The sequence below is a fragment of the Euprymna scolopes genome, chromosome 39 (assembly GCF_053919585.1).
Source record: "Euprymna scolopes isolate OS-2025 chromosome 39, ASM5391958v1, whole genome shotgun sequence".
Classification (NCBI taxonomy): domain Eukaryota; kingdom Metazoa; phylum Mollusca; class Cephalopoda; order Sepiida; family Sepiolidae; genus Euprymna; species Euprymna scolopes.
Genome location: NC_136520.1, coordinates 45,098,850 through 45,117,903, shown reverse-complemented (window position 1 = coordinate 45,117,903; position 19,054 = coordinate 45,098,850). Strand labels below are relative to the sequence as shown.

General features: G+C 39.5%; 26 non-coding genes across 26 annotated transcripts; all 26 read left to right on the top strand.

Moving 5' to 3' along the window:
- The first annotated feature begins 619 nt into the window (after positions 1-619).
- Positions 620-692, top strand: Trnaa-cgc (transfer RNA alanine (anticodon CGC)). The gene has a single exon. It is a non-coding gene; the product is annotated as a tRNA-Ala (tRNA).
- A 773-nt stretch (positions 693-1,465) lies between these two features.
- On the top strand, positions 1,466-1,538 carry Trnaa-cgc (transfer RNA alanine (anticodon CGC)). The gene has a single exon. It is a non-coding gene; the product is annotated as a tRNA-Ala (tRNA).
- Positions 1,539-2,452: 914 nt separating this feature from the next.
- Positions 2,453-2,525, top strand: Trnaa-cgc (transfer RNA alanine (anticodon CGC)). The gene has a single exon. It is a non-coding gene; the product is annotated as a tRNA-Ala (tRNA).
- Positions 2,526-2,593: 68 nt separating this feature from the next.
- Positions 2,594-2,666, top strand: Trnaa-cgc (transfer RNA alanine (anticodon CGC)). Its single transcript has one exon. It is a non-coding gene; the product is annotated as a tRNA-Ala (tRNA).
- Positions 2,667-3,721: 1,055 nt separating this feature from the next.
- Positions 3,722-3,794, top strand: Trnaa-cgc (transfer RNA alanine (anticodon CGC)). The gene has a single exon. It is a non-coding gene; the product is annotated as a tRNA-Ala (tRNA).
- Positions 3,795-3,862: 68 nt separating this feature from the next.
- Trnaa-cgc (transfer RNA alanine (anticodon CGC)) lies at positions 3,863-3,935 on the top strand. The gene has a single exon. It is a non-coding gene; the product is annotated as a tRNA-Ala (tRNA).
- A 1,196-nt stretch (positions 3,936-5,131) lies between these two features.
- Trnaa-cgc (transfer RNA alanine (anticodon CGC)) lies at positions 5,132-5,204 on the top strand. The gene has a single exon. It is a non-coding gene; the product is annotated as a tRNA-Ala (tRNA).
- Positions 5,205-5,272: 68 nt separating this feature from the next.
- Positions 5,273-5,345, top strand: Trnaa-cgc (transfer RNA alanine (anticodon CGC)). Its single transcript has one exon. It is a non-coding gene; the product is annotated as a tRNA-Ala (tRNA).
- A 914-nt stretch (positions 5,346-6,259) lies between these two features.
- On the top strand, positions 6,260-6,332 carry Trnaa-cgc (transfer RNA alanine (anticodon CGC)). The gene has a single exon. It is a non-coding gene; the product is annotated as a tRNA-Ala (tRNA).
- Positions 6,333-6,400: 68 nt separating this feature from the next.
- Positions 6,401-6,473, top strand: Trnaa-cgc (transfer RNA alanine (anticodon CGC)). The gene has a single exon. It is a non-coding gene; the product is annotated as a tRNA-Ala (tRNA).
- Positions 6,474-7,528: 1,055 nt separating this feature from the next.
- On the top strand, positions 7,529-7,601 carry Trnaa-cgc (transfer RNA alanine (anticodon CGC)). The gene has a single exon. It is a non-coding gene; the product is annotated as a tRNA-Ala (tRNA).
- A 915-nt stretch (positions 7,602-8,516) lies between these two features.
- On the top strand, positions 8,517-8,589 carry Trnaa-cgc (transfer RNA alanine (anticodon CGC)). Its single transcript has one exon. It is a non-coding gene; the product is annotated as a tRNA-Ala (tRNA).
- Positions 8,590-11,056: 2,467 nt separating this feature from the next.
- Positions 11,057-11,129, top strand: Trnaa-cgc (transfer RNA alanine (anticodon CGC)). The gene has a single exon. It is a non-coding gene; the product is annotated as a tRNA-Ala (tRNA).
- A 774-nt stretch (positions 11,130-11,903) lies between these two features.
- Trnaa-cgc (transfer RNA alanine (anticodon CGC)) lies at positions 11,904-11,976 on the top strand. Its single transcript has one exon. It is a non-coding gene; the product is annotated as a tRNA-Ala (tRNA).
- A 772-nt stretch (positions 11,977-12,748) lies between these two features.
- Trnaa-cgc (transfer RNA alanine (anticodon CGC)) lies at positions 12,749-12,821 on the top strand. The gene has a single exon. It is a non-coding gene; the product is annotated as a tRNA-Ala (tRNA).
- Positions 12,822-13,312: 491 nt separating this feature from the next.
- On the top strand, positions 13,313-13,385 carry Trnas-cga (transfer RNA serine (anticodon CGA)). The gene has a single exon. It is a non-coding gene; the product is annotated as a tRNA-Ser (tRNA).
- A 208-nt stretch (positions 13,386-13,593) lies between these two features.
- Positions 13,594-13,666, top strand: Trnaa-cgc (transfer RNA alanine (anticodon CGC)). The gene has a single exon. It is a non-coding gene; the product is annotated as a tRNA-Ala (tRNA).
- Positions 13,667-14,298: 632 nt separating this feature from the next.
- Trnaa-cgc (transfer RNA alanine (anticodon CGC)) lies at positions 14,299-14,371 on the top strand. The gene has a single exon. It is a non-coding gene; the product is annotated as a tRNA-Ala (tRNA).
- Positions 14,372-14,721: 350 nt separating this feature from the next.
- On the top strand, positions 14,722-14,794 carry Trnas-cga (transfer RNA serine (anticodon CGA)). The gene has a single exon. It is a non-coding gene; the product is annotated as a tRNA-Ser (tRNA).
- Positions 14,795-15,002: 208 nt separating this feature from the next.
- On the top strand, positions 15,003-15,075 carry Trnaa-cgc (transfer RNA alanine (anticodon CGC)). Its single transcript has one exon. It is a non-coding gene; the product is annotated as a tRNA-Ala (tRNA).
- Positions 15,076-16,412: 1,337 nt separating this feature from the next.
- Positions 16,413-16,485, top strand: Trnaa-cgc (transfer RNA alanine (anticodon CGC)). Its single transcript has one exon. It is a non-coding gene; the product is annotated as a tRNA-Ala (tRNA).
- Positions 16,486-16,553: 68 nt separating this feature from the next.
- Trnaa-cgc (transfer RNA alanine (anticodon CGC)) lies at positions 16,554-16,626 on the top strand. Its single transcript has one exon. It is a non-coding gene; the product is annotated as a tRNA-Ala (tRNA).
- A 772-nt stretch (positions 16,627-17,398) lies between these two features.
- Positions 17,399-17,471, top strand: Trnaa-cgc (transfer RNA alanine (anticodon CGC)). The gene has a single exon. It is a non-coding gene; the product is annotated as a tRNA-Ala (tRNA).
- A 491-nt stretch (positions 17,472-17,962) lies between these two features.
- On the top strand, positions 17,963-18,035 carry Trnaa-cgc (transfer RNA alanine (anticodon CGC)). Its single transcript has one exon. It is a non-coding gene; the product is annotated as a tRNA-Ala (tRNA).
- Positions 18,036-18,385: 350 nt separating this feature from the next.
- Positions 18,386-18,458, top strand: Trnaa-cgc (transfer RNA alanine (anticodon CGC)). Its single transcript has one exon. It is a non-coding gene; the product is annotated as a tRNA-Ala (tRNA).
- A 209-nt stretch (positions 18,459-18,667) lies between these two features.
- Positions 18,668-18,740, top strand: Trnaa-cgc (transfer RNA alanine (anticodon CGC)). Its single transcript has one exon. It is a non-coding gene; the product is annotated as a tRNA-Ala (tRNA).
- The last annotated feature ends 314 nt before the right edge of the window (positions 18,741-19,054 follow it).

The following is a 19,054-nucleotide window of genomic DNA, read 5'->3' as shown; positions in this document are numbered from 1 at the left end:
ATCGGAAAATTGAATTATTTCTAATTTTAATATAATAAATCAGTCTGAAGAATATGGGGAATTAGCTCAATTGGTAGAGCGCTAGCTTCGCGTGTGAGAAGTACCGGTATCGATACCCGGATTCTCCACTCTTCGTTTTTCATCGGAAACTTGAACTATTGCTCATTTGAATATAATAAATCAGTCTGAAGAATATGGGGAATTAGCTCAATTTGTAGAGCGCTCGCTTCGCATGTGAGAAGTACCGGGATCGATACCCGGATTCTCCACTCTTCGTTTTTCATCGGAAAATTGAATTATTGCTCATTTGAATATAATAAATCAGTCAGAAGAATATGGGGAATTAGCTAAATTAGTAGAGCGCTCGCTTCGCATGTGAGAAATACCGGGATCGATACCCGGATTCTCCACTCTTCGTTCTTCATCGGAAAATTGAATTATTGCTCATTTGAATATAATAAATCAGTCTGAAGAATATGGGGAATTAGCTCAATTGGTAGAGCGCTCGTTTCGCATGTGAGAAGTACCGGGATCGATACCCGGATTCACCACTCTTCGTTTTTCATCGGAAAATTGAATTATTGCTCATTTGAATATAATAAATCAGTCTGAAGAATATGGGGAATTAGCTCAATTGGTAGAGCGCTCGCTTCGCATGTGAGAAGTACCGGGATCGATACCCGGATTCTCCACTCTTCGTTTTTCATCGTAAAATTGAATTATTGATCATTTCAATATAATAAATCAGTCTGAAGAATATGGGGAATTAGCTCAATTGGTAGAGCGCTCGCTTCGCATGTGAGAAGTACCGGGATCGATACCCGGATTCTCGACTCTTCGTTTTTCATCGGAAAATTGAATTATTGCTCATTTGAATATAATAAATCAGTCTGAAGAATATGGGGAATTAGCTCAATTGGTAGAGCGCTTGCTTCGCATGTGAGAAGTACCGGGATCGATACCCGGATTCTCCACTCTTCGTTTTTCATCGGAAAATTGAATTATTGCTCATTTGAATATAATAAATCAGTCTGAAGAATATGGGGAATTAGCTCAATTGGTAGACCGCTCGATTCACATGTGAGAATTACCGGGATCGATACCCGGATTCTCCACTCTTCGTTTTTCATCGGAAAATTGAATTATTGCTAATTTGAATATAATAAATCAGTCAGAAGAATATGGGGAATTAGCTAAATTAGTAGAGCGCTCGCTTCGCATGTGAGAAGTACCGGGATCGATACCCGGATTTTCCACTCTTCGTTTTTCATCGGAAAATTGAATTATTGCTCATTTGAATATAATAAATCAGTCTGAAGAATATGGGGAATTAGCTCAATTGGTAGAGCGATCGCTTCGCATGTGAGAAGTACCGGGATCGATACCCGGATTCTCCACTCTTCATTTTTCATCGGAAAATTGAATTATTGCTCATTTGAATATAATAAATCAGTCAGAAGAATATGGGGAATTAGCTCAATTGGTAGAGCGCTCGCTTCGCATGTGAGAAGTACCGGGATCGATACCCGGATTCTCCACTCTTCGTTTTTCATCGGAAAATTGAATTATTGCTCATTTGAATATAATAAATCAGTCTGAAGAATATGGGGAATTAGCTATATTGGTAGAGCGCTCGCTTCGCCTGTGAGAAGTACCGGGATCGATACCCGGATTCTCCACTCTTCGTTTTTCATCGTAAAATTGAATTATTGCTCATTTGAATATAATATATCAGTCAGAAGAATATGGGGAATTAGATCAATTTGTAGAGCGCTCGCTTCGCATGTGAGAAGTACCGGGATCGATACCCGGATTCTCCAGTCTTCGTTTTTCATCGGAAAATTGAATTATTGCTCATTTGAATACAATAAATCGGGCAGAAGAATATAGGGAATTAGCTCAATTGGTAGAGCGCTAGCTTCGCATGTGAGAAGTACCGGTATCGATACCCGGATTCTCCACTCTTCGTTTTTCATCGGAAAATTGAATTATTGCTCATTTTAATATAATAAATCAGTCTGAAGAATATGGGGAATTTGCGCAATTGGTAGAGCGCTCGCTTCGCATGTGAGAAGTACCGGGATCGATACCCTGACACTCCACTCTTCGTTTTTCATCGGAAAATTGAATTATTGCTCATTTGAATATAATAAATCAGTCTGAAGAATATGGGGAATTAGCTCAATTGGTAGAGCGCTCGCTTCGCATGTGATAAGTACCGGGATCGATACCCGGATTCTCCACTCTTCGTTTTTCATCGGAAAATGGAATTATTGCTCATTTGAATATAATAAATCAGTCAGAAGAATATGGGGAATTAGCTCAATTTGTAGAGCGCTCGCTTCGCATGTGAGAAGTACCGGGATCGATACCCGGATTCTCCAATCTTCGTTTTTCATCGGAAAATTGAATTATTGCTCATTTGAATATAATAAATCAGTCTGAAGAATATGGGGAATTAGCTCAATTGGTAGAGCGCTCGCTTCGCATGTGAGAAGTACCGGGATCGATACCCGGATTCTCCAGTCTTCGTTTTTCATCGGAAAATTGAATTATTGCTCATTTGAATATAATAAATCAGCCTGAAGAATATGGGGAATTAGCTCAATTGGTAGAGCGCTCGCTTCGCATGTGAGAAGTACCGGGATCGATACCCGGATTCTCCACACTTCGTTTTTCATCGGAAAATTGAATTATTCCTCATTTGAATATAATAAATCAGTCAGAAGAATATGGGAAATTAGCTAAATTAGTAGAGCGCTCGCTTCGCATGTGAGAAGTACCGGGATCGATACCCGGATTCTCCACTCTTCGTTTTTTATCGGAAAATTGAATTATTGCTCATTTGAATATAATAAATCAGTCTGAAGAATATGGGGAATACGCTCAATTGGTAGAGCGCTCGCTTCGCATGTCAGAAGTACCGGGATCGATACCCGGATTCTCCACTCTTCGTTTTTCATCGGAAAATTGAATTATTGCTCATTTGAATATAATAAATCAGTTTGAAGAATATGTGGAATTAGCTCAATTTGTAGAGCGCTCGCTTCGCATGTGAGAAGTACCGGGATCGATACCCGGATTCTCCACTTTTCGTTTTTCATCGGAAAATTGAATTATTGCTCATTTGAATATAATAAACCAGTTTGAAGAATATGTGGAATTAGCTCAATTAGTAGAGCGCTCGCTTCGCATGTGAGCAGTACCGGGATCGATACCCGGATTCTCCACTCTTCGTTTTTCATCGGAAAATGGAATTATTGCTCATTTGAATATAATAAATCAGTCAGAAGAATATGGGGAATTAGCTAAGTTAGTAGAGCGCTCGCTTCGCATGTGAGAAGTACCGGGATCGATACCCGGATTCTCCACTTTTCGTTTTTAATCGGAAAATTGAATTATTGCTCATTTGAATATAATAAATCAGTTTGAAGAATATGTGGAATTAGCTCAATTAGTAGAGCGCTCGCTTCGCATGTGAGCAGTACCGGGATCGATACCCGGATTCTCCACTCTTCGTTTTTCATCGGAAAATGGAATTATTGCTCATTTGAATATAATATATCAGTCAGAAGAATATGGGGAATTAGATCAATTTGTAGAGCGCTCGCTTCGCATGTGAGAAGTACCGGGATCGATACCCGGATTCTCCACTCTTCGTTTTTCATCGGAAAATTGAATTATTGCTCATTTGAATATAATAAATCAGTCTGAAGAATATGGGGAATTAGCTCAATTGGTAGAGCGCTCGCTTCGCATGTGAGAAGTACCGGGATCGATACCCGGATTCTCCAGTCTTCGTTTTTCATCGGAAAATTGAATTATTGCTCATTTGAATATAATAAATCAGCCTGAAGAATATGGGGAATTAGCTCAATTGGTAGAGCGCTCGCTTCGCATGTGAGAAGTACCGGGATCGATACCCGGATTCTCCACACTTCGTTTTTCATCGGAAAATTGAATTATTCCTCATTTGAATATAATAAATCAGTCAGAAGAATATGGGAAATTAGCTAAATTAGTAGAGCGCTCGCTTCGCATGTGAGAAGTACCGGGATCGATACCCGGATTCTCCACTCTTCGTTTTTTATCGGAAAATTGAATTATTGCTCATTTGAATATAATAAATCAGTCTGAAGAATATGGGGAATACGCTCAATTGGTAGAGCGCTCGCTTCGCATGTCAGAAGTACCGGGATCGATACCCGGATTCTCCACTCTTCGTTTTTCATCGGAAAATTGAATTATTGCTCATTTGAATATAATAAATCAGTTTGAAGAATATGTGGAATTAGCTCAATTTGTAGAGCGCTCGCTTCGCATGTGAGAAGTACCGGGATCGATACCCGGATTCTCCACTTTTCGTTTTTCATCGGAAAATTGAATTATTGCTCATTTGAATATAATAAACCAGTTTGAAGAATATGTGGAATTAGCTCAATTGGTAGAGCGCTCGCTTCGCATGTGAGCAGTACCGGGATCGATACCCGGATTCTCCACTCTTCGTTTTTCATCGGAAAATGGAATTATTGCTCATTTGAATATAATAAATCAGTCAGAAGAATATGGGGAATTAGCTAAGTTAGTAGAGCGCTCGCTTCGCATGTGAGAAGTACCGGGATCGATACCCGGATTCTCCACTTTTCGTTTTTAATCGGAAAATTGAATTATTGCTCATTTGAATATAATAAATCAGTTTGAAGAATATGTGGAATTAGCTCAATTAGTAGAGCGCTCGCTTCGCATGTGAGCAGTACCGGGATCGATACCCGGATTCTCCACTCTTCGTTTTTCATCGGAAAATGGAATTATTGCTCATTTGAATATAATAAATCAGTCAGAAGAATATGGGGAATTAGATCAATTTGTAGAGCGCTCGCTTCGCATGTGAGAAGTACCGGGATCGATACCCGGATTCTCCACTCTTCGTTTTTCATCGGAAAATTGAATTATTGCTCATTTGAATATAATAAATCAGTCTGAAGAATATGGGGAATTAGCTCAATTGGTAGAGCGCTAGCTTCGCATGTGAGAAGTACCGGGATCGATACCCGGATTCTCCAATCTTCGTTTTTCATCGGAAAATTGAATTATTGCTCATTTGAATATAATAAATCAGTCTGAAGAATATGGGGAATTAGCTCAATTGGTAGAGCGCTCGCTTCGCATGTGAGAAGTACCGGGATCGATACCCGGATTCTCCACTCTTGGTTTTTCATCGTAAAATTGAATTATTGCTCATTTGAATATAATAAATCAGTCTGAAGAATATGGGGAATTAGCTCAATTGGTAGAGCGCTCGCTTCGCATGTGAGAAGTACCGGGATCGATACCCGGATTCTCCACTCTTCGTTTTTCATCGGAAAATTGAATTATTGCTCATTTGAATATAATAAATCAGTTTGAAGAATATGTGGAATTAGCTCAATTTGTAGAGCGCTCGCTTCGCATGTGAGAAGTACCGGGATCGATACCTTGATTCTCCACTTTTCGTTTTTCATCGGAAAATTGAATTATTGCTCATTTGAATATAATAAATCAGTTTGAAGAATATGTGGAATTAGCTCAATTAGTAGAGCGCTCGCTTCGCATGTGAGCAGTACCGGGATCGATACCCGGATTCTCCACTCTTCGTTTTTCATCGGAAAATGGAATTATTGCTCATTTGAATATAATAAATCAGTCAGAAGAATATGGGGAATTAGCTAAGTTAGTAGAGCGCTCGCTTCGCATGTGAGAAGTACCGGGATCGATACCCGGATTCTCCACTTTTCGTTTTTAATCGGAAAATTGAATTATTGCTCATTTGAATATAATAAATCAGTTTGAAGAATATGTGGAATTAGCTCAATTAGTAGAGCGCTCGCTTCGCATGTGAGCAGTACCGGGATCGATACCCGGATTCTCCACTCTTCGTTTTTCATCGGAAAATGGAATTATTGCTCATTTGAATATAATAAATCAGTCAGAAGAATATGGGGAATTAGATCAATTTGTAGAGCGCTCGCTTCGCATGTGAGAAGTACCGGGATCGATACCCGGATTCTCCACTCTTCGTTTTTCATCGGAAAATTGAATTATTGCTCATTTGAATATAATAAATCAGTCTGAAGAATATGGGGAATTAGCTCAATTGGTAGAGCGCTAGCTTCGCATGTGAGAAGTACCGGGATCGATACCCGGATTCTCCAATCTTCGTTTTTCATCGGAAAATTGAATTATTGCTCATTTGAATATAATAAATCAGTCTGAAGAATATGGGGAATTAGCTCAATTGGTAGAGCGCTCGCTTCGCATGTGAGAAGTACCGGGATCGATACCCGGATTCTCCACTCTTGGTTTTTCATCGTAAAATTGAATTATTGCTCATTTGAATATAATAAATCAGTCTGAAGAATATGGGGAATTAGCTCAATTGGTAGAGCGCTCGCTTCGCATGTGAGAAGTACCGGGATCGATACCCGGATTCTCCACTCTTCGTTTTTCATCGGAAAATTGAATTATTGCTCATTTGAATATAATAAATCAGTTTGAAGAATATGTGGAATTAGCTCAATTTGTAGAGCGCTCGCTTCGCATGTGAGAAGTACCGGGATCGATACCTTGATTCTCCACTTTTCGTTTTTCATCGGAAAATTGAATTATTGCTCATTTGAATATAATAAATCAGTTTGAAGAATATGTGGAATTAGCTCAATTAGTAGAGCGCTCGCTTCGCATGTGAGCAGTACCGGGATCGATACCCGGATTCTCCACTCTTCGTTTTTCATCGGAAAATGGAATTATTGCTCATTTGAATATAATAAATCAGTCAGAAGAATATGGGGAATTAGCTAAGTTAGTAGAGCGCTCGCTTCGCATGTGAGAAGTACCGGGATCGATACCCGGATTCTCCACTTTTCGTTTTTAATCGGAAAATTGAATTATTGCTCATTTGAATATGATAAATCAGTTTGAAGAATATGTGGAATTAGCTCAATTAGTAGAGCGCTCGCTTCGCATGTGAGCAGTACCGGGATCGATACCCGGATTCTCCACTCTTCGTTTTTCATCGGAAAATGGAATTATTGCTCATTTGAATATAATAAATCAATCAGAAGAATATGGGGAATTAGATCAATTTGTAGAGCGCTCGCTTCGCATGTGAGAAGTACCGGGATCGATACCCGGATTCTCCACTCTTCGTTTTTCATCGGAAAATTGAATTATTGCTCATTTGAATATAATAAATCAGTCTGAAGAATATGGGGAATTAGCTCACTTGGTAGAGCGCTCGCTTCGCATGTGAGAAGTACCGGGATCGATACCCGGATTCTCCACTCTTCGTTTTTCATCGTAAAATTGAATTATTGCTCATTTGAATATAATAAATCAGTCTAAAGAATATGGGGAATTAGCTCAATTGGTTGGGCGCTCGCTTCGCATGTGAGAAGTACCGGGATCGATACCCGGATTCTCCACTCTTGGTTTTTCATCGGAAAATTGAATTATTGCTCATTTGAATATAATAAATCAGTCTGAAGAATATGGGGAATTAGCTCAATTGGTAGAGCGCTCGCTTCGCATGTGAGAAGTACCGGGATCGATACCCGGATTCTCCAGTCTTCGTTTTTCATCGGAAAATTGAATTATTGCTCATTTGAATATAATAAATCAGCCTGAAGAATATGGGGAATTAGCTCAATTGGTAGATTGCTCGCTTCGCATGTGAGAAGTACCGGGATCGATACCCGGATTCTCCACACTTCGTTTTTCATCGGAAAATTGAATTATTGCTCATTTGAATATAATAAATCAGTCAGAAGAATATGGGAAATTAGCTAAATTAGTAGAGCGCTCGCTTCGCATGTGAGAAGTACCGGGATCGATACCCGGATTCTCCACTCTTCGTTTTTTATCGGAAAATTGAATTATTGCTCATTTGACTATAATAAATCAGTCTGAAGAATATGGGGAATACGCTCAATTGGTAGAGCGCTCGCTTCGCATGTGAGCAGAACCGGGATCGATACCCGGATTCTCCACTCTTCGTTTTTCATCGGCAAATTGAATTATTGCTCATTTGAATATAATAAATCAGTCAGAAGAATATGGGGAATTTGCTAAGTTAGTAGAGCGCTCGCTTCGCATGTGAGAAGTACCGGGATCGATACCCGGATTCTCCACTCTTCGTTTTTCATCGGAAAATTGAAATTATTGCTCATTTGAATATAATAAATCAGTCTGAAGAATATGGGGAATTAGCTCAATTGGTAGAGCGCTCGCTTCGCATGTCAGAAGTACCGGGATCGATACCCGGATTCTCCACTCTTCTTTTTTCATCGGAAAATTGAATTATTGCTCATTTGAATATAATAAATCAGTTTGAAGAATATAGGGAATTAGCTCAATTTGTAGAGCGCTTTCTTCGCATGTGAGAAGTACCGGGATCGATACCCGGATTCTCCACTCTTCGTTTTTCATCGGAAAATTGAATTATTGCTCATTTGAATATAATAAATCAGTCTGAAGAATATGGGGAATTAGCTCAATTGGTAGAGCGCTCGCTTCGCATGTGAGAAGTACCGGGATCGATACCCGGATTCTCCACTCTTCGTTTTTCATCGTAAAATTGAATTATTGCTCATTTGAATATAATAAATCAGTCTGAAGAATATGTGGAATTAGCTCAATTGGTAGAGCGCTCGCTTCGCATGTGGGAAGTACCGGGATCGATACCCGGATTCTCCAGTCTTCGTTTTTCATCGGAAAATTGAATTATTGCTCATTTGAATATAATAAATCAGCCTGAAGAATATGGGGAATTAGCTCAATTGGTAGATTGCTCGCTTCGCATGTGAGAAGTACCGGGATCGATACCCGGATTCTCCACACTTCGTTTTTCATCGGAAAATTGAATTATTGCTCATTTGAATATAATAAATCAGTCAGAAGAATATGGGAAATTAGCTAAATTAGTAGAGCGCTCGCTTCGCATGTGAGAAGTACCGGGATCGATACCCGGATTCTCCACTCTTCGTTTTTTATCGGAAAATTGAATTATTGCTCATTTGAATATAATAAATCAGTCTGAAGAATATGGGGAATACGCTCAATTGGTAGAGCGCTCGCTTCGCATGTGAGCAGAACCGGGATCGATACCCGGATTCTCCACTCTTCGTTTTTCATCGGCAAATTGAATTATTGCTCATTTGAATATAATAAATCAGTCAGAAGAATATGGGGAATTTGCTAAGTTAGTAGAGCGCTCGCTTCGCATGTGAGAAGTACCGGGATCGATACCCGGATTCTCCAGTCTTCGTTTTTCATCGGAAAATTGAATTATTGCTCATTTGAATATAATAAATCAGCCTGAAGAATATGGGGAATTAGCTCAATTGGTAGATTGCTCGCTTCGCATGTGAGAAGTACCGGGATCGATACCCGGATTCTCCACACTTCGTTTTTCATCGGAAAATTGAATTATTGCTCATTTGAATATAATAAATCAGTCAGAAGAATATGGGAAATTAGCTAAATTAGTAGAGCGCTCGCTTCGCATGTGAGAAGTACCGGGATCGATACCCGGATTCTCCACTCTTCGTTTTTTATCGGAAAATTGAATTATTGCTCATTTGAATATAATAAATCAGTCTGAAGAATATGGGGAATACGCTCAATTGGTAGAGCGCTCGCTTCGCATGTGAGCAGAACCGGGATCGATACCCGGATTCTCAACTCTTCGTTTTTCATCGGCAAATTGAATTATTGCTCATTTGAATATAATAAATCAGTCAGAAGAATATGGGGAATTTACTAAGTTAGTAGAGCGCTCGCTTCGCATGTGAGAAGTACCGGGATCGATACCCGGATTCTCCACTCTTCGTTTTTCATCGGAAAATTGAAATTATTGCTCATTTGAATATAATAAATCAGTCTGAAGAATATGGGGAATTAGCTCAATTGGTAGAGCGCTCGCTTCGCATGTCAGAAGTACCGGGATCGATACCCGGATTCTCCACTCTTCGTTTTTCATCGGAAAATTGAATTATTGCTCATTTGAATATAATAAATCAGTTTGAAGAATATAGGGAATTAGCTCAATTTGTAGAGCGCTTTCTTCGCATGTGAGAAGTACCGGGATCGATACCCGGATTCTCCACTCTTCGTTTTTCATCGGAAAATTGAATTATTGCTCATTTGAATATAATAAATCAGTCTGAAGAATATGGGGAATTAGCTTAATTGGTAGAGCGCTCGCTTCGCATGTGAGAAGTACCGGGATCGATACCCGGATTCTCCACTCTTCGTTTTTCATCGTAAAATTGAATTATTGCTCATTTGAATATAATAAATCAGTCTGAAGAATATGTGGAATTAGCTCAATTGGTAGAGCGCTCGCTTCGCATGTGAGAAGTACCGGGATCGATACCCGGATTCTCCAGTCTTCGTTTTTCATCGGAAAATTGAATTATTGCTCATTTGAATATAATAAATCAGCCTAAAGAATATGGGGAATTAGCTCAATTAGTAGAGCGCTCGCTTCGCATGTGAGAAGTACCGGGATCGATACCCGGATTCTCCACTCTTCGTTTTTTATCGGAAAATTGAATTATTGCTCATTTGAATATAATAAATCAGTCAGAAGAATATGGGGAATTAGCTAAGTTAGTAGAGCGCTCGCTTCGCATGTGAGAAGTACCGGGATCGATACCCGGATTCTCCACTCTTCGTTTTTCATCGGAAAATTTAAATTATTGCTAATTTGAATATAATAAATCAGTCTGAAGAATATGGGGAATTAGCTCAATTGGTAGAGCGCTCGCTTCGCATGTCAGATGTACCGGGATCGATACCCGGATTCTCCACTCTTCGTTTTTCATCGGAAAATTGAATTATTGCTCATTTAGATATAATAAATCAGTTTGAAGAATATAGGGAATTAGCTCAATTTGTAGAGCGCTCGCTTCGCATGTGAGAAGTACCGGGATCGATACCCGGATTCTCCACTCTTCTTTTTTCATCGGAAAATTGAATTATTGCTCATTTGAATATAATAAATCAGTCTGAAGAATATGGGGAATTAGCTCAATTGGTAGAGCGCTCGCTTCGCATGTGAGAAGTACCGGGATCGATACCCGGATTCTCCACTCTTCGTTTTTCATCGTAAAATTGAATTATTGCTCATTTGAATATAATAAATCAGTCTGAAGAATATGTGGAATTAGCTCAATTGGTAGAGCGCTCGCTTCGCATGTGAGAAGTACCGGGATCGATACCCGGATTCTCCAGTCTTCGTTTTTCATCGGAAAATTGAATTATTGCTCATTTGAATATAATAAATCAGCCTGAAGAATATGGGGAATTAGCTCAATTGGTCGAGCGCTGTCTTCGCATGTGAGCAGTACCGGGATCGATACCCGGATTCTCCACTCTTCGTTTTTCATCGGCAAATTGAATTATTGCTCATTTGAATATAATAAATCAGTCAGAAGAATATGGGGAATTAGCTAAGTTAGTAGAGCGCTCGCTTCGCATGTGAGAAGTACCGGGATCGATACCCGGATTCTCCACTCTTCGTTTTTCATCGGAAAATTTAAATTATTGCTAATTTGAATATAATAAATCAGTCTGAAGAATATGGGGAATTAGCTCAATTGGTAGAGCGCTCGCTTCGCATGTCAGAAGTACCGGGATCGATACCCGGATTCTCCACTCTTCGTTTTTCATCGGAAAATTGAATTATTGCTCATTTGAATATAATAAATCAGTTTGAAGAATATAGGGAATTAGCTCAATTTGTAGAGCGCTCGCTTCGCATGTGAGAAGTACCGGGATCGATACCCGGATTCTCCACTCTTCGTTTTTCATCGGAAAATTGAATTATTGCTCATTTGAATATAATAAATCAGTCTGAAGAATATGGGGAATTAGCTCAATTGGTAGAGCGCTCGCTTCGCATGTGAGAAGTACCGGGATCGATACCCGGATTCTCCACTCTTCGTTTTTCATCGTAAAATTGAATTATTGCTCATTTGAATATAATAAATCAGTCTGAAGAATATGTGGAATTAGCTCAATTGGTAGAGCGCTCGCTTCGCATGTGAGAAGTACCGGGATCGATACCCGGATTCTCCACTCTTCGTTTTTCATCGGAAAATTGAATTATTGCTCATTTGAATATAATAAATCAGCCTGAAGAATATGGGGAATTAGCTCAATTAGTAGAGCGCTCGCTTCGAATGTGAGAAGTACCGGGATCGATACCCGGATTCTCCACTCTTCGTTTTTTATCGGAAAATTGAATTATTGCTCATTTGAATATAATAAATCAGTCTGAAGAATATGGGGAATACGCTCAATTGGTAGAGCGCTCGCTTCGCATGTGAGCAGTACCGGGATCGATACCCGGATTCTCCACTCTTCGTTTTTTATCGGAAAATTGAATTATTGCTCATTTGAATATAATAAATCAGTCTGAAGAATATGGGGAATACGCTCAATTGGTAGAGCGCTCGCTTCGCATGTGAGCAGTACCGGGATCGATACCCGGATTCTCCACTCTTCCTTTTTCATCGGCAAATTGAATTATTGCTCACTTGAATATAATAAATCAGTCAGAAGAATATGGGGAATTAGCTCAATTTGTAGAGCGCTCGCTTCGCATGTGAGAAGTACCGAGATCGATACCCGGATTCTCCACTCTTCGTTTTTCATCGGAAAATTGAGTTATTGCTCATTTGAATATAATAAATCAGTTTGAAGAATAGGGGAATTAGCTCAATTGGTAGAGCGCTCGCTTCGCATGTGAGAAGTACCGGGATCGATACCCGGATTCTCCACTTTTCGTTTTTCATCGGAAAATTTAATTATTGCTCATTTGAATATAATAAATCAGTTTGAAGAATATGGGGAATTAGCTCAATTGGTAGAGCGCTCGCTTCCCATGTGAGAGGTACCGGTATCGATACCCGGATTGTCCACTCTTCGTTTTTCATCGGAAAATTGAATTATTGCTCATTTGAATATAATAAATCAGTCTGAAGAATATGGGTGATTAGCTCAATTTGTAGAGCGCTCGCTTCGCATGTGAGAAGTACCGGGATCGATACCCGGATCCTCCACTTTTCGTTGTTCATCGGAACATTGAATTATTGCTCATTTGAATATAATAAATCAGTTTGAAGAATATGTGGAATTAGCTCAATGGGTAGAGCGCGCGCTTAGCATGTGAGAAGTACCGGGGTCGATACCCGAATTCTCCACTCTTCGTTTATTATCGGAAAATTGGATTATTGCTCATTTGAATATAATAAATCAGTCAGAAGAATATGGGGAATTAGCTCAATTGGTAGAGCGCTCGCTTCGAATGTGAGAAGTACCGGGATCGATACCCGGATTCTCCGCTCTTCGTTTTTCATCGGAAAATTGAATTATTGCTCATTTGAATATAATAAATAAGGCAGAAGAATATGGGGAATTAGCTCAATTGGTAGAGCGCTAGCTTCGCATGTTAGAATACCGGTATCCATACCCGGATTCTCCACTCTTCGTTTTTCATCGGAAAATTGAATTATTGCTCATTTGAATATAATAAATCAGTCTGAAGAATATGGGGAATTAGCTCAATTGGTAGAGCGCTCGCTTCGCATGTGAGAAGTACCGGGATCGATACCCGGATTCTCCACTCTTCGTTTTTCATCGGAAAATTGAATTATTGCTCATTTGAATATAATAAATCAGTCTGAAGAATATGGGGAATTAGCTCAATTGGTAGAGCGCTCGCTTCTCATGTGAGAAGTACCGGTATCGATACCCGAATTCTTCACTCTTCGTTTTTCATCGGAAAATTGAATTATTGCTCATTTGAATATAATAAATCAGTCTGAAGAATATGGGGAATTAGCTCGATTGGTAGAGCGCTCGCTTCGCATGTGAACAATACCGGGATCGATACCCGGATTCTCCAGTCTTCGTTTTTCATCGGAAAATTGAATTATTTCTAATTTTAATATAATAAATCAGTCTGAAGAATATGGGGAATTAGCTCAATTGGTAGAGCGCTCGCTTCGCATGTTAGAAGTACCGGGATCGATACCCGGATTCTCCACTCATCGTTTTTCATCGGAAAATTGAATTATTGCTCATTTGAATATAATAAATCAGTCAGAAGAATATGGGGAATTAGCTAAATTAGTAGAGCGCCCGCTTCGCATGTGAGAAGTACCGGGATCGATACCCGGATTCTCCACTCTTCGTTTTTCATCGGAAAATGGAATTATTGCTCATTTAAATATAATAAATCAGTCAGAAGAATATGGGGAATTAGCTCAATTGGTAGAGCGCTCGCTTCGCATGTGAGAAGTACCGGGATCGATACCCGGATTCTCCACTCTTCGTTTTTCATCGGAAAATTGAATTATTGCTCATTTGAATATAATAAATCAGTCTGAAGAATATGGGTGATTAGCTCAATTTGTAGAGCGCTCGCTTCGCATGTGAGAAGTACCGGGATCGATACCCGGATCCTCCACTTTTCGTTGTTCATCGGAACATTGAATTATTGCTCATTTGAATATAATAAATCAGTTTGAAGAATATGTGGAATTAGCTCAATGGGTAGAGCGCGCGCTTAGCATGTGAGAAGTACCGGGGTCGATACCCGAATTCTCCACTCTTCGTTTATTATCGGAAAATTGGATTATTGCTCATTTGAATATAATAAATCAGTCAGAAGAATATGGGGAATTAGCTCAATTGGTAGAGCGCTCGCTTCGAATGTGAGAAGTACCGGGATCGATACCCGGATTCTCCGCTCTTCGTTTTTCATCGGAAAATTGAATTATTGCTCATTTGAATATAATATATAAGGCAGAAGAATATGGGGAATTAGCTCAATTGGTAGAGCGCTAGCTTCCCATGTTAGAATACCGGTATCCATACCCGGATTCTCCACTCTTCGTTTTTCATCGGAAAATTGAATTATTGCTCATTTGAATATAATAAATCAGTCTGAAGAATATGGGGAATTAGCTCAATTGGTAGAGCGCTCGCTTCGCATGTGAGAAGTACCGGGATCGATACCCGGATTCTCCACTCTTCGTTTTTAATCGGAAAATTGAATTATTGCTCATTTGAATATAATAAATCAGTCTGAAGAATATGGGGAATTAGCTCAATTGGTAGAGCGCTCGCTTCTCATGTGAGAAGTACCGGTATCGATACCCGAATTCTTCACTCTTCGTTTTTCATCGGAAAATTGAATTATTGCTCATTTGAATATAATAAATCAGTCTGAAGAATATGGGGAATTAGCTCGATTGGTAGAGCGCTCGCTTCGCATGTGAACAATACCGGGATCGATACCCGGATTCTCCAGTCTTCGTTTTTCATCGGAAAATTGAATTATTTCTAATTTTAATATAATAAATCAGTCTGAAGAATATGGGGAATTAGCTCAATTGGTAGAGCGCTCGCTTCGCATGTTAGAAGTACCGGGATCGATACCCGGATTCTCCACTCATCGTTTTTCATCGGAAAATTGAATTATTGCTCATTTAAATATAATAAATCAGTCAGAAGAATATGGGGAATTAGCTAAATTAGTAGAGCGCCCGCTTCGCATGTGAGAAGTACCGGGATCGATACCCGGATCCTCCACTCTTCGTTTTTCATCGGAAAATGGAATTATTGCTCATTTAAATATAATAAATCAGTCAGAAGAATATGGGGAATTAGCTCAATTGGTAGAGCGCTCGCTTCGCATGTGAACAATACCGGGATCGATACCCGGATTCTCCACTCTTCGTTTTTCATCGGAAAATGGAATTATTGCTCATTTGAATATAATAAATCAGTCTGAAGAATATGGGGAATTAGCTCAATTGGTAGAGCGCTCGCGTCGCATGTGAGAAGTACTGGGATCGATACCCGGATTCTCCACTCTTCGTTTTTCATCGGAAAATTGAATTATTGCTCATTTGAATATAATAAATCAGTCTGAAGAATATGGGGAATTAGCTCAATTGATAGAGCGCTCGCTTCGCATGTGAGAAGTACCGGGATCGATACCCGGATTCTCCACTCTTCGTTTTTCATCGGAAAATTGAATTATTGCTCATTTGAATATAATAAATCAGTCTGAAGAATATGGGGAATTAGCTCAATTCGTAGAGCGCTCGCTTCGCATGTGAGAAGTACCGGGATCGATACCCGGATTCTCCACTCTTCGTTTTTCATCGGAAAATTGAATTATTGCTCATTTGAATATAATAAATCAGTCTGAAGAATATGGGGAATTAGCTCAATTGGGAGAGCGCTCGCTTAATATTAGAGAAGTACCGGGATCGATACCCGGATTCTCCACTTTTCGTTTTTTATCGGAAAATTGAATGATTGCTCATTTTAATATAATAAATCAGTCTGAAGAATATGGGGAATTAGCTCAATTGGTAGAGCGCTCGCTTCGCATGTGAGAAGTACCGGGATCGATACCCGGATTCTCCACTCTTCGTTTTTCATCGGAAAATTGAATTATTGCTCATTTGAATATAATAAATCAGTCAGAAGAATATGGGGAATTAGCTCAATTGGTAGAGCGCTCGCTTCGCATGTGAGAAGTACCGGGATCGATACCCGGATTCTCCAGTCTTCGTTTTTCATCGGAAAGATGAATTATTGCTCATTTGAATATAATAAATCAGTCTGAGGAATATAGGGAATTAGCTCAATTGGTAGAGCGCTCGCTTCGCATGTGAGAAGTACCGGGATCGATACCCGGATTCTCCACTCTTCGTTTTTCATCGGAAAATTGAATTATTGCTCATTTGAATATAATAAATCAGTCTGAAGAATATGGGGAATTAGCTCAATTAGTAGAGCGCTCGCTTAACATGAGAGAAGTACCGGGTCGATACCCGGATTCTCCACTTTTCGTTTTTCATCGGAAAATTGAATTATTGCTCATTTTAATATAATAAATCAGTCTGAAGAATATAGGGAATTAGCTCAATTGGTAGAGCGCTCGCTTCGCATGTGAGAAGTACCGGGATCGATACCCGGATTCTCCACTCTTCGTTTTTCATCGGAAAATTTAATTATTGCTCATGTAAATATAATAAATCAGTCAGAAGAATATGGGGAATTAGCTCAATTGGTAGAGCGCTCGCTGCGCATGTGAGAAGTACCGGGATCGATACACGGATTCTCCACTCTTCGTTTTTCATCGGAAAATTGAATTATTGCTCATTTGAATATAATAAATCAGTCTGAAGAATATGGGGAATTAGTTCAATTGGTAGAGCGCTCGCTTCGCATGTGAGAAGTACCGGGATCGATACCCGGATTCTCCACTCTTCGTTTTTCATCGGGAAATTTAATTATTGCTCATTTGAATATAATAAATCAGTCTGAAGAATATGGGGAATTAGCTCAATTGGTAGAGCGCTCGCTTCGCATGTGAGAAGTACCGGGATCGATACCCGGATTCTCCACACTTCGTTTTTCATCGGAAAATTGAATTATTGCTCATTTGAATATAATAAATCTGTCTGAAGAATATGGGAAATTAGCTCAATTGGAAGAGAGCTCGCTTCGCATGTGAGAAGTACCGGGATCGATACCCGGATTCTCCACTCTTCGTTTTTCATCGGAAAATTGAATTATTGCTCATTTTAATATAGTAAATCAGTCTGAAGAATATGGGGAATTAGCTAAATTAGTAGAGCGCTCGCTTTGCATGTGAGAAGTACCCGGATCGATACTCGGATTCTCCACTCTTCGTTTTTCCTCGGAAAATTGAATTATTGCTCATTTGACCATAATAAATCAGTCAGAAGAATATGGGGAATTAGCTCGATTGGTAGAGCGCTAGCTTCGCATGTTGGAAGTACCGGGATCGATACCCGGATTCTCCACTCTTCGTTTTTCATCGGAAAATTGAATTATTGCTCATTTGAATATAATAAACCAGTCTGAAGAATATGGGGAATTAGCTCAATTGGTAGAGCGCTCGCTTCGCATGTGAGAAGTACCGGGATCGATACCCGGATTCTCCACTCTTCGTTTTTCATCGGAAAATTGAATTATTGCTCATTTGAATATAATAAATCAGTCAGAAGAATATGGTGAATTAGCTCAATTGGTAGAGCGCTCGCTTCGCATGTGAGAAGTACCGGGATCGATACCCGGATTCTCCACTCTTCGTTTTTCATCGGATAATTGAATTATTGCTCATTTGAATATAATAAATCAGTCTGAAGAATATGGGGAATTAGCTCAATTGGTAGAGCGCTCGCTTCGCATGTGAGAGGTACCGGTATCGATACCTTGATTCTCCACTCTTCGTTTTTCATCGGAAAATGGAATTATTGCTCATTTAAATATAATAAATCAGTCAGAAGAATATGGGGAATTAGCTCAATTGGTAGAGCGCTCGCTTCGCATGTGAGAAGTACCGGGATCGATACCCGGATTCTCCACTCTTCGTTTTTCATCGGAAAATGGAATTATTGCTCATTTGAATATAATAAATCAGTCTGAAGAATATGGGGAATTAGCTCAATTGGTAGAGCGCACGCGTCGCATGTGAGAAGTACTGGGATCGATACCCGGATTCTCCACTCTTCGTTTTTCATCGGAAAATTGAATTATTGCTCATTAGAATATAATAAATCAGCCTGAAGAATATGGGGAATTAGCTCAATTGGTAGAGCGCTCGCTTCGCATGTGAGAAGTACCGGGATCGATACCCGGATTCTCCACACTTCGTTTTTCATCGGAAAATTGAATTATTGCTCATTTGAATATAATAAATCAGTCAGAAGAATTGTGGAAATTAGCTAAATTAGTAGAGCGCTCGCTTCGCATGTGAGAAGTACCGGGATCGATACCCGGATTCTCCACTCTTCGTTTTTTATCGGAAAATTGAATTATTGCTCATTTGAATATAATAAATCAGTCTGAAGAATATGGGGAATACGCTCAATTGGTAGAGCGCTCGCTTCGCATGTGAGCAGTACCGGGATCGATACCCGGATTCTCCACTCTTCGTTTTTCATCGGCAAATTGAATTATT